At 48.5% G+C, this 12,391-nt stretch overlaps 1 protein-coding gene across 1 annotated transcript in view; it reads left to right on the forward strand.

Annotated features, from left to right (window-relative positions):
- The first annotated feature begins 366 nt into the window (after window positions 1-366).
- Window positions 367-12,391, forward strand: part of Jade1 (jade family PHD finger 1) — a 62,140-nt gene continuing 50,115 nt past the window's right edge. Inside the window, exon 1 of the mRNA XM_070022083.1 lies at window positions 367-415. The gene's annotated coding sequence lies outside the window, so the exon portion shown is untranslated. The remainder of the gene's footprint in view (window positions 416-12,391) is intronic.

Below are 12,391 nucleotides of genomic sequence, written 5' to 3' on the forward strand. Positions count from 1 at the left end.
CCCAGCCCTCTGCAGCCTCAGACAGACCACAGTCAGCGTATCGCCCCTGTGGTGATACACCCGGTCAGCGGAGCCAAAGCCCTACACCAGCTCGGGTACCCGGGTTTCACCACCTCAAACTAGAGTCTTCATTGTTTTGAGTGTCAGCTATCTCAAGCAGATTCCTAGGGCTGAAGAAGTCAGAGAACCTTCTGCATTGTTGAATGTCAGCTAGCTCCTGCGGATGCCAGGCAGTGGAAGGAGCTGGACGTCTTCCGATTCTTGGCTTCTTCCCCAGGTCACACACACGGAACTGTTGACAACATTTAGTGAACCCTTCATGTGCTCCAGCTAGGTGGACAAGGCCTGCTTTCTCATGGGAATCCTTTCTGGAGGGAGAGTAGACAGTCCCAGAGGAGCAAGGCCAGCGCGGGAGGTGAGTGTGATCTTACAAGCCTGGCCAGGTTGGGTATAGAAGTGTCTGCCCAGGGAGGGACAATGGGGAGGGACCAAGGGGAGTTGTGGGGAGGCTGAGGGGGAGGGGCGAGGGGGAGAACAGGGCTCCTCTGGCAGCTCCTTTGTTCGGCCTTGAACTTTGCAACACAGTAAGTATAAAGCCCTTGAACTTTGCAACACAGTAAGTATAAAGGGGGCAGGAGCGATTGTTCACAGACTTGTAATTCCAGCACTGGCGATGCTGGGGCAGGAGGGTCATTAGTTCAAGACCAGCCTGGGATTCAAAGTAAAACTCTGTCTCCAAAACAAAACAAAAAACAAAAAAAGAAAAGTGTTTATCCTATGTTGGTGCTGTGAGCAAAGTTTCCTTGAGTGTTTGTGGTTCCATACTGAACAAGGGACTCAGCCAGTTTGGAAGAGATGTGTGGAAGAGATGCTGAGAAAATGAAGAGAGAGAGAGAGTGTGTGTGTGTGTGTGTGTGTGTGTGTGTGTGTAAGTGCACTCAGGGCCTTTTGGTTCTTAGCTTTTTTGCTCAAGGTTGGTGCTCTACTACTTGAACCATACCTTCAGTTTCTGCTTTTTGCTGTCTTAACTGGGCATCCAGCATTAATAAGCTATTTTGTAGAGCAATAAGAATTTTTTAAACATTGGGAAAGTTTACAATTAAATACAGAAATATTTAAGGAAATCACACACATTGTATTAGTATTTTGTGTAAAGAAATCTGTATATTTAGTGCTTTATTTATCATGTTTAAGAGAACATAGCCTATTAGAATAATATATTAGATGTGTAGCAGTCATTTAAAATATGTAATCTAAGCAATTGATTTACATTTGTGATTTTTAAGTGGAACTATTTCAAAATGTAAATTCACCATTAGACATTTAAAATAACTTAAGATTAGCATATTTATAGGATTAATTTATTTGGTATATATGAATTACTTAAGTAATTGGAAAGGATGTTTTGTCAGCCAGACAACTGAGGTACTTAACAAAAAATGAGTGTATTAAATTGATAAATGCAGCTAAAATATTTAAAGTAGGTTAATTAAAGAAATTTGTAAATGTGACCAAACATCAATCAGAAGTCTCCTTAAGAAGATTGTTCAGAGTTAACTATATCTATAGCATTTGTGTTGCATTTACAAATTTACCCCTTTGGGTTTTGATTTTGCCAAGTCACATATTAATTCTTAAAGCCAGTGACCTTGGACAGCGTTGTAACGCAGAGTTCACGCTGACTATGCCTGTGTACTCAGCGGCAGGTCAGGAGGGGTGGGTGGGGAGAGACTGTCCAGAACAAGCCTGGGGCCCCTCCTCACTCCTGTGGGGACCCCCTCCTCTGCCCCTGCCCTCGCTCTGCCCTGGGTGGGTCACAGGGTACGCTGCCTTAGTACCAGCATGGCAGGCTCTCCCCTCCGAGAATCCTGGCGCTGTGTCTTGGCCTTTCTGTATCAACTCTTCCACGGCCCAGGGACCCTAAGGACCACAGACCAAGACTGATTGTGACTGCATTAAGCAAGGACATGGAGGCCTGTGAGGTCCTGGACATATGGGTGCTCGGCGTGGAAGAACAGGGTGTAGACACCCCTCTCCAATGGCAGCCTAGCCCTACACGGGGGTGGGACCTTCCTCCTCCCTTGGCACCCAAGTTGGAGGCCTCCCCCCTGCCCTGGCACCAAGCGGGGGCTCTACCCCACTGTCGGCAGCGTCTGCTTGAAGTCTGTTCTAAGACTGGGCAGTGGCAGAGCCTTGCTCACATTGGGACTAAAGTATGCTGAATTACATGTTCCGCATTCACTCCCACTGGAAAAGCTGGCATCTTGTTGACTGGAGGCTCACTGGAGGAAGAGGAGGAGGAGGAGGAGGAATGTGATTTAACAAAGAGTGCTACAGAGATATGTACAGACCAGCTGCCCATCCACCAGGAGCAGGTGTCCAGATGGAGGAAAGCACTTACAGTATCTCCAATAAAGACCAAAGATTGACCAATATTGGAACATTGAACACAGAGCCAGGAAAGAGGAGCAGGGAGGTGTGAACTCTTGATCTATGAATGCTCCAAGAAGAGGCTGCACAGGTCCAAGCCCTCTTAGGGGAAGGACTAACTGACATGGTTTCTGGTTTTGAGGATTCATGAATAGTGGCAGAATGTGACATGGTTTGTTTGGTTTGCTTTTTTGTTGGTTGTGAGCTTGAACTTGGGGCCTGGGCACTGTCCCAGAGCTTTTTTTCTCAGCAATAGCTATACTACTTGAGCCACAGCCCCACTTCTAGTTTTTGAGTGGTTAATTGGAGATAAGAGTATCACAGGGACTTTTCTGCCTGCCTGGCTTCAAACCGCAATCCTCGGATCTCAGATCTCGGCCTCCTGAGTTGCTAGGATTACAGGTGTGAGCCACCAGTCCCGGGCTATGCAACATGTTTTGTGGAAAGGTGACCTTGAAAGACAGGGACAGTTCGGAAGCGTGATTTCTCTCCTCCAGCCCCTCACCTCAGAATCGTTGTAAGAATCACGGCCTCACCTCTGCCCACGTGTCAGTGGCTGGCAGCTGCTGATGGACATCTAACCTTCGGTGACTTCCTCAGTGCTTTTGGAACTCAAAAAAGTAGGCGATTTGTCTTCCAAGTCAAAGGTAGACTTGGAATCTTGATTAACCACAGCCTGAGGAAAAATGGTGGTCGTCAACCCCAAGACCTTCGTATATAGATAGCAGTGACTGGACCAGCAAGATTTAACTGGTTACATTTCCCAACAGTCATATTCTGGTGTTTCAGGTGGACATGAATTTTGGGATGCACTGTTCGGGCTAGTGTACTGGTTTAGTGCTCAAGCCCTGCGCTCCAAGTTCAGCCCAGCACTTGGAAACTTGCAGTGCTGGCTCAGGAGCCGAGTCTCCTTGTCTGCCCCATACAGGAGCAACAAGGCTGTGAGCAGGAGTGCGCCATGGTCTCTGATGGCTTTTGTCACAGTGGAACAAGGGCTGTGGACGGGGAAAACCAGTTACAGCATTTGGGAAGTTGAGTGAAAAGCAATAGGTCCTGAGAGGGAAGGAGATAGAGGGGAGGAGAGAAAGGAGCAGGTGGACCCAGTGTACAGGACCAAATGAGAGTTTGCCAGAGCTGGCGACTTTGCATGGCAGGGCCGAGCAGAAAGCTCTTGGAGGCTCGCCAACACCTGCACAGCAGCCGGTGAGTGGTGGTGAGCCCTGCGAGAGGCAGACCCCGCCCAGACCAGCAGAAGTGCGAGGAGGCTCATCAGTGAGTTACGTCCGTGGGAAGTGCACTGTGTGTTGCAGGATTCCAGGGCACTGACCTGGCCTGCTTTGTTGTGCTTTTAGAAACCATTTGCATCAGGGTCCTTACCTGAGCAGTGGCCCTTTCCCACTGCTGGTGCCTGCCCCCTGCCTTGCTCTCCCCATGTTAGCAGGCTTCCCGCTCTGCTGCTGCAAAACCGTGACTTCTTTTGAACGTGACAGACATTTTGTACCTAAATAAATTACCAAAACATGTGATCACATTAGTGTGCCACGAATTACCTGGACATTTGAGCACATTAGTGTACCATAAATTACCGAAACATTTTTTGTGGACATTTAGGTTTTCCTTTATTTAGCTACACTAAAATAGGCCAGAAATGAAGTCCTTCTATGTAATTGGCGTTTTGTGTAATTTTTACCGAATTGGTGCTTACAATGATACTTAGAACTTGAAAAGTGACAAATGTGTTATTTTTCTAGGTTCTGTGTTTTTCTGGTTTTTATTTCTGTGTGTCTTTTACACACTTCCCTGCTTATATTTTGAGAGGAAGAGATAGGAGAAAGGAAACAGGCTAAAGCAGTTAGATTTTGGTTATCTTTGAATTCTATTTATTCCATTCCTACCCTTCATGTCCAAAGTAATCTAGAAATGACATTATGGTCATGCTAGCCCCTTGGTTGCTTCTTACACAGTAATAGGTTCTTGTTTTATGGTACCCCAGCATTGTCTGTAACCAACAAAAGCAACATGATACCTGGTTTTCCTAGACATAAACAAATCTTGTCATGGTGGGAAAGCAAACGATTTCCTTCCTTCCTTCCTTCCTTCCTTCCTTCTTTCCTTCCTTCCTTCCTTCCTTCCTTCCTTCCTTCCTTCCTTCCTTCCTTGTTGGTTTTGGGGCCTGAACTCTGGGCCTGGACGCTGTCTCTTAGGTCTTCAGCTCAAGGCTAGCGCTCTACCACTTGAGCCACAGCGCCACTTCTGGCTTCTTTGGCTTATGTGATGCTGAGGAATCGAACCCAGGGCCTCATGCATGCAAGGCAAGCGCTCTACCACTGAGCCACCTTCCCAGCCCCCCAACAATTTATTTCTTGACAGGAGAAATGTTGGGTGACACACACTGCATCAGTCGACACCCAGGTCTGCACGCTCTTCCCTTGTACGTCCGCGGGGGTCAGCAGGCTTCCTCGCGGACTTCTCACCAGAGTAAGGTTTTAGAAAGCGTTATTCATATTGTTAGCCTTGGACACCAATTAAGTGGTTCTCAGTCTAACATTGCTTTGTTTGCTTTTTTAGGGAAATCTGCCCACCTTACAAACCTACCAGACCTAACCATCTTGTTTTCCCCTCAGAGGCCTGGCGCTGCTGGTTTCCTGCCGGCTCCTACTTTCAAATGGAAGAATTTCACTTTCTCTTGTTTCTGGAACAGAGAATTCATTGCCCTCCAACCGTTGCCAGCAGTGTCCCTCTCATGTTTTTAAAGTGAAGCCGAACATTACCTATGACCTGCTGGGGCCCGGCCCACAGAGAGCAGTCCGGGTGGTGTGAGGTGTCCGCTCTGCGGCCTGGCGTCCGGGAGGCAGGGCGGGCTGTGTGAGGCCAGCCTCCCCGCCGGGGAGAAGGCCGTCCTGTAAACCAGACAGCCAGGTGACAGAAGTGTGTATAAGGGACTCCATGATTTCCAGATTCAGTGCTTTTCCTCACCACGCTGCACTGCATTCGTGCTCCTGTGTCTGGTAGCAAGGAGGAGTGTGTTCCAGGGATCTCAGAATGGGGTGTGTATTGGCCCTGCTGGTGGCAGGTAGAATCCTCACTCGTTGGCTGTGCTGGGTGAGGAGGGAAATAGTTTTGAAGTTACTTTCTAGGCAGGGTTGAACATTTGGGTTTTCTCTCGGGATTGGCTGTCTATAGTTAACATATACTTTTAATTCTGAGATGATTGTGGAATCACACGCAGTTCTGCCGGGGAGGTTCTGGGTCCTCTGGCCGTGACATCTGTCCACTGCAGTACAGTATGACAATCAGAATGGAGTCCAGCTTCGTAAAAACCCTTCACCGCAGAACCTCCTGTGCTGTTCTTTACAGCCAACCCCCTTGCTGCCTGATGATGGTCACGAATTTATGCTTCATCTCTGTAAGTTTGTCATTTAGTATATTTCTAATACAAATTGACTCACACAGAATAGGAAACCTTTTGCTGACTTTATATATATATATATATATATATATATATATATATTTTAAAATGTTTATGTGTTGTTATTATAAAGGTGATGTACAGAGGGGTTACAGTTATGTAAAGTGTTCATGTGTTGTTACTATAGAGGTGGTGTACAGGGGGTTACAGTTATGTAAGTCAGGTAATTAGTGATGTTAGCATTCTCCCCACCTCTGGTCGTCAGCTCACCCAGTCCTGAGCTTCCCCCTGCCCTGGAGTTCTTGCCAGGGTAGGTGGCCACTCCCACTCTCCGCCCAGACCTACCTGCGTGCAGAATACCTGCCTATTAGCCCCAGAAGGACCACCTGCATGGGGCAGTCCGTGCATTGCTCCCTCCCCCCGGGGGCACTGTCGCCCTCTAATAAATCTTACAAATAAATCTTACCTCCAGGTGGCCTCTGGGACGGCCCGGGATGCCGGGATGTACCCTAACAAGTACATTTCTTTTGAACACCTTCCTTCGCTCGCTCTCCTGGCTTCCCCCATCTCCCCCCGAAGCTGGACAGTTCATTTTCCACATAGTGTCTAGCGAGTACCACTGCTGCTTGTTCAGCCTTTCTCTCACCACTTCTGTGCTTTCCTTACCCTCCCAAAGACAGGTAAACGAATGAACAAGACAAAGGGAAATGAAAACAGAAACAGTAAAAGAGAAAAAAAGCCTCCATTTCCTGGGGTTCATTTCAATAAGATATTTATTGAGCCAGTCCTGGGGCTTGAACTCAGGGCCTGGGCACTGTCCCTGAGCTTCTTTTGCTCAAGGCTAGTACTCTACCCCTTGAGCCACAGCACAAATTCTGGCTTTTTCTGTGTATGTGGTACTCGAACCCAGAGCTTCATGCATGCTAGGCAAGCACTCTGCCACTAAGCCACATTGTGCAACCATGGATGGACCTGTTGCTCAGACATTCTCAATGAGAAATACTTCTTTTTTTCTAACAGAATTACTAGATTTTATTTAAAGTTTGAGTCTATAGAGCTCTTTATATATGCTAGATAATAGTCCCTTGTTGGTTTCATGGTTTGAAAATCATTTTTACCAGTCTAAAGCTTGTATTTTTATTCTCTTGTAAGTGCTTTTCAGAAAAGTTCTAATTTTGAGGCCCAATATATGATTCCTTTTTATTGCATGCTTTTGGCATGAAATTCCATAACTTTATGCCTAGCATGTGATCCTGAAGAAGATGCTGATGATTATCTTCTCTCCCTCCCTCCCTCCCTCCCTCCCTCCCTCCCTCCCTCCCTCCTTCCTTCCTTCCTTCCTTCCTTCCTTCCTTCCTTCCTTCTGTCTAGCACTTTATGTTCAGGACCACAGTCACCTGTTTGCTCTACCATATTCTGTCTGAAATAAGTCTTAGCATGTGGAGTCCTTTCCATCCTCGCTTTCTTTATCAAGGACGGAGAGCCAACTGTGGCTCACATCCCTGACGTCCGGTTGCACTTGCAGGCCTGGTCAGTTCATGGCTCTGGCTGCACCACTCTGGTGATGATGCTGCAGCGTGGATGTGGGGCCAGACGGTCCTGGATCAGGCAGTGCCAGCTTGAAATAGCTTGATGGACTTACGCATGCTATTCAATTCATTTGAACTCCATCTCTTCACATCATTCACATCAGGATGAAAATAATAACACTTGTTCCACTGGACTCTTATGAGAAAAAAATGAACAATTTTGTGCAGAATCCTTAGCACACAGAGGACAGGAATGCTAGACTACATTGTTCCATTTTGGCTATTTGAGGCTGGCCTCAAACTCTTGCTCCTCCTGCCTCGGTTTCCCAGGTGTCAGGATTACAGGAATGTGCCATTATATCCAGCCATGATCCTTCCTCCCCCTTAACTGTAACTACTCTACTTCTTTGTATACTTTTTGATTTGAGTCAAAGCTACCAATAGAAAGATGAGGCCATTAGTGAACATTCTAAAAAATAATATTTTCACAGTGTGCTTACTTTCATCAGACTAGAGGCTATTTCTTTTGAGTTTTTCCTTTTGTTAGTGTATATTCATTGTATGGAACAATGGGTTTCATTATGATTTTTATGCATGTATATAATCTATTTGATCAAATTCACATTCCTCCTTCCCCATTAATCTCTTTTGTCTCCACTTCCTCTTTCTCTCTTAAATAGCTTACCTTCTACTTTCATGCCTTATTAAAAAATCTAGAGTCCACACATGGGAGAAAACATGTGGTAGTTATCTTTCTAAATCTAGCTTATTTTATTTAACATGATGAACTCCAGTTCTGTCCATTTTCTTGTGAATATGATTATTGTGTTTATGGCTAAATAATACTTCATTTTTTTGTGAATATGATTTTTGTGTTTCTTTGTGGCTAAGTAATACTTCATGGTGTCACGTTTGCTTTATCCATTCATCCACTGATCACTTGCTGTTGTGAATCATGCTGCATAAAGAGGTGCACAGGTAGCTGGCTATTTGCAGACACTGGTTCTTTCAAGTGTATCACCAGGAGTATAATCAGTTCTAATAGCGCTCTAGAGACTATTTAATTACATGAATATAATGGCCATTCATCCCTTTCATTGAAAATATTTATGAAGTGCCTACCAACTTTAGGCCCAGTACAAGGCACACAATGGAGAACATAATCGTCAAAGTGCTTGGGCCTTAGATGTCTAGTGAGAGGCACACAAAAACCATAGAACCGTGAAGGAAACAACAATACGGAAGGTAGTGCTGGATGTCTTGAGCACATAGAGAAGAGGGAAGGTGAGAGAGGTAGAACTAGGCTTTCTGTTAGAACTTGAATGGGTCAGAGGTGACTGAGTGGACCAAGGATGTGGTATGAACACTCTCACAGCACGCTCTGGATTCCCGGAGGAATCCTACAGAGAGAAATGGGAGGGCCTGAAGTCATCTCAGGAAGGTGCAGAAGGAGGAGGAATGGATGAGTAAGGCCTTACAAGTTGTGTTGGCGAGCTAAACTCAGTAGGAATCAGGAAAGTAAGTAGGAAGGCTGGTGTGGCACCATATGCCTGTAATCCCAGCATTTGGGAGGCAAGGGCTGAAGGTCAGCCTGGGCCATGTGGTAATATTCTGTGAGGGGGAGGGGAGGACAGACACACAGACACAGCAGAAAAGAGGGAGGAAGGCAATGGAACATTGTAAGTGGGGGGGCATGGTCAATTATGACCCTGATTACACGGCAAGAGGAAGACCCACTGCTCCTGCGCAGGGAATGAACAAAGGAGGATGGGAGAGGATGCAGAAAAACCAGGTGTAGCTGAGACCATGGCGGTGATGACAGGGATGTCACTTCATGGCTGCTGGGCAAGGAATTTTCAGAGAAAAGCAGGGTCAGAGATTACATTGGCTCCCATGTGGGAAATTGTGGTGCCTCTAGATGAGGTAGGCCAGGGATGAAGAGACATGATGGGGGAGACTGAGGTGGAGATGCCTGTGTTCTAGAAGGAACTGGAGGTAAGGATTGAAGGTCACGTGTGCACGTGGGAGTACAGACGTCTTTGAGGGTGGTCACAGGTTCTCAGGTCACAGGAGGTGATGGTTCTGAGGCCACAGGAGGTGATGGTCACAGGAGGTGATGGTTCTCAGGTCACAGGAGGTGATGGTTCTCAGGTCACAGGAGGTTATAGTTCTGAGGCCACAGGAGGTGATGGTTCTGAGCATCACAGGAGATGATGGTTCTGAGGTCACAGGAGGTGATGGTTCTCAGGTCACAGGAGGTGATGGTTCTGAGGGTCACAGGAGGTGATGGTTCTGATTTTCTCAGATGATGATGGTTCTGAGGTCACAGGAGATGATGGTTCTGAGGGTCACAGGAGGTGATGGTTCTGAGGTCACAGGAGATGATGGTTCTCAGGTCACAGGAGGTGATGGTTCTGAGGTCACAGGAGATGATGGTTCTCAGGTCACAGGAGGTGATGGTTCTGAGGTCACAGGAGATGATGGTTCTCAGGTCACAGGAGATGATGGTTCTGATTTTCTCAGATGATGATGGTTCTCAGGTCACAGGAGATGATGGTTCTGAGGGTCACAGGAGGTGATGGTTCTGATTTTTTTTAGGAGATGATGGTTCTGAGGGTCACAGGAGATGATACTTCTGATTTTCTCAGGAGTTGATGGTTCTGAGGTATCAGGAGGTGATGGTTCTGAGGGGGATGGTCATAGGAGGTGATGGTTCTGAGGGGGATGGTCACAGGAGATGATGGTTCTAAGGGTCACAGGAGGTGATACTTCTGATTTTCTCAGGAGATGATGGTTCTGAGGTATCAGGAGGTGATGGTTCTGAGGGGGATGGTCATAGGAGGTGATGGTTCTGAGGGGGATGGTCATAGGAGGTGATGGTTCTGAGGGGGATGGTCATAGGAGGTGATGGTTCTGAGGGGGATGGTCATAGGAGGTGATGGTTCTGATTTTTCTCAGGAGGTGATGGTTCTGAGGGGGATGGTCATAGGAGGTGATGGTTCTGAAGGGGGGATGGTCACAGGAGGTGATGGTCCTGATTTTTCTCAGGAGGTGATGGTTCTGAGGGGGATGGTCACAGGAGGTGATGGCTCTGAGATCACAGGAGGTGATGGCTCTGATTTTTCTCAGGAGGTGATGGTTCTGAGGGGGATGGTCACAGGAGGTGATGGCTCTGAGGTCACAGGAGGTGATGGCTCTGATTTTTCTCAGGAGGTGATGGTTCTGAGGGGGATGGTCACAGGAGGTGATGGCTCTAAGCCGGGGGAGACAGTTCTGAGGATGTGTAGAATGAGTACGGGGTTGTGACAGAACCCTAAATAAACCTAACCTTACGAGCCTGATAGTGAGAAACAGAATGGACTCAAACTTGTTCTGGGCTAGGAATTTTTGCACGTCATGTAATTTACAGCTCCTTCTGGGAAGCAGTTAGCATTCCTGATAAAGCGCGCCTTCTGGGAAACTAGGGTTTCACGCCCAGCAGATTGACTAGTCTAATAGCCCTTAACCAAATGGGTTTTGTTTTTTTTCCCTTTGGTATCCTTTCTAAACACGGTGAACCCTTCCTTTTTCCTCATCAAATGTTTCTAACAAACTCTTCCCATTGAATTTTTCCAAACTCTCTTCGAAAGAGAAATATGTGTGGGAGAGAATCAGCAGTGTGGAGGGGTATGGCAGGACTCCGTGGTGCGGCTGTGGAGGCATGAGACATTGTAGGAGTCATGTCCTGAGTGGCCAGTGCCTGCAGATGCAGGCAGGTCAGCTCCAGCAGGGACACGAATTGGGCAGCGCCTCAGCAAGAGCAGTGTCCAGAGTGACCTGAGCAAATTCTGTTCCTCGGCATTGACCAAGGTGTGAGCCAGAGTTCAGGAATTCTTTCAAAAAGTGTGGTCTGAAAGAGGAGGAAGAGGAAGAGAGCTTCGAGAAGGAATAATAAGCGATAATAACCAAGTGTATTTGGGAAGGAGTCCATAGGCAGACAAGGCTGGTGTTGAGTTGGGAGAGCCCAGGCATCCAGGGTCCTGAGTGTCTGTGGGGTTGGAGGCCAGGCGTCCAGGGTCCCGTGTGTCTGTGGGGTTGGAGGCCAGGCGTCCAGGGTCCCGTGTGCCTGTGGGGTTGGAGGTCAGGCGTCCAGGGTCCCGAGTGTCTGTGGGGTTGGAGGTCAGGCGTCCAGGGTCCCGTGTGTCTGTGGGGTTGGAGCCCAGGCGTCCAGGGTCCCAAGTGTCTGTGGGGTTGGAGGTCAGGCGTCCAGGGTCCCGTGTGTCTGTGGGGTTGGAGGTCAGGCGTCCAGGGTCCCGTGTGTCTGTGGGGTTGGAGCCCAGGCGTCCAGGGTCCGGTGTGTCTGTGGGGTTGGAGGTCAGGCGTCCAGGGTCCCGTGTGTCTGTGGGGTTGGAGGTCAGGCGTCCAGGGTCCCGTGTGCCTGTGGGGTTGGAGCCCAGGCGTCCAGGGTCCCGTGTGTCTGTGGGGTTGGAGGTCAGGCGTCCAGGGTCCCGAGTGTCTGTGGGGTTGGAGGTCAGGCATCCAGGGTCCTGTGAGTCTGTGGGGTTGTAGGTCAGGCATCCAGGGTCCTGTGAGTCTGTGGGGTTGGAGGTCAGGTGTCCAGGGTCCTGTGTGCCTGTGGAGTTGGAGGTCAGGTGTCCAGGGTCCTGTGAGTCCTGGGGTGGGAGGTCAGGCGTCCAGGGTCCCGTGTGCCTGTGGGGTTGGAGGTCAGGCGTCCAGGGTCCCGTGTGTCTGTGGGGTTGGAGGTCAGGCGTCCAGGGTCCCGAGTGTCTGTGGGGTTGGAGGTCAGGCATCCAGGGTCCTGTGAGTCTGTGGGGTTGTAGGTCAGGCATCCAGGGTCCTGTGAGTCTGTGGGGTTGGAGGTCAGGTGTCCAGGGTCCTGTGTGCCTGTGGAGTTGGAGGTCAGGTGTCCAGGGTCCTGTGAGTCCTGGGGTTGGAGGTCAGGTGTCCAGGGTCCCGAGTGTCTGTGGGGTTGGAGGTCAGGCATCCAGGGTCCTGTGAGTCTGTGGGGTTGTAGGTCAGGCAT

The sequence above is a fragment of the Dipodomys merriami genome, unplaced genomic scaffold (genome assembly GCF_024711535.1).
Source record: "Dipodomys merriami isolate MVZ:Mamm:240054 unplaced genomic scaffold, mDipMer1.0.p SCAF_15, whole genome shotgun sequence".
Lineage (NCBI taxonomy): Eukaryota > Metazoa > Chordata > Mammalia > Rodentia > Heteromyidae > Dipodomys > Dipodomys merriami.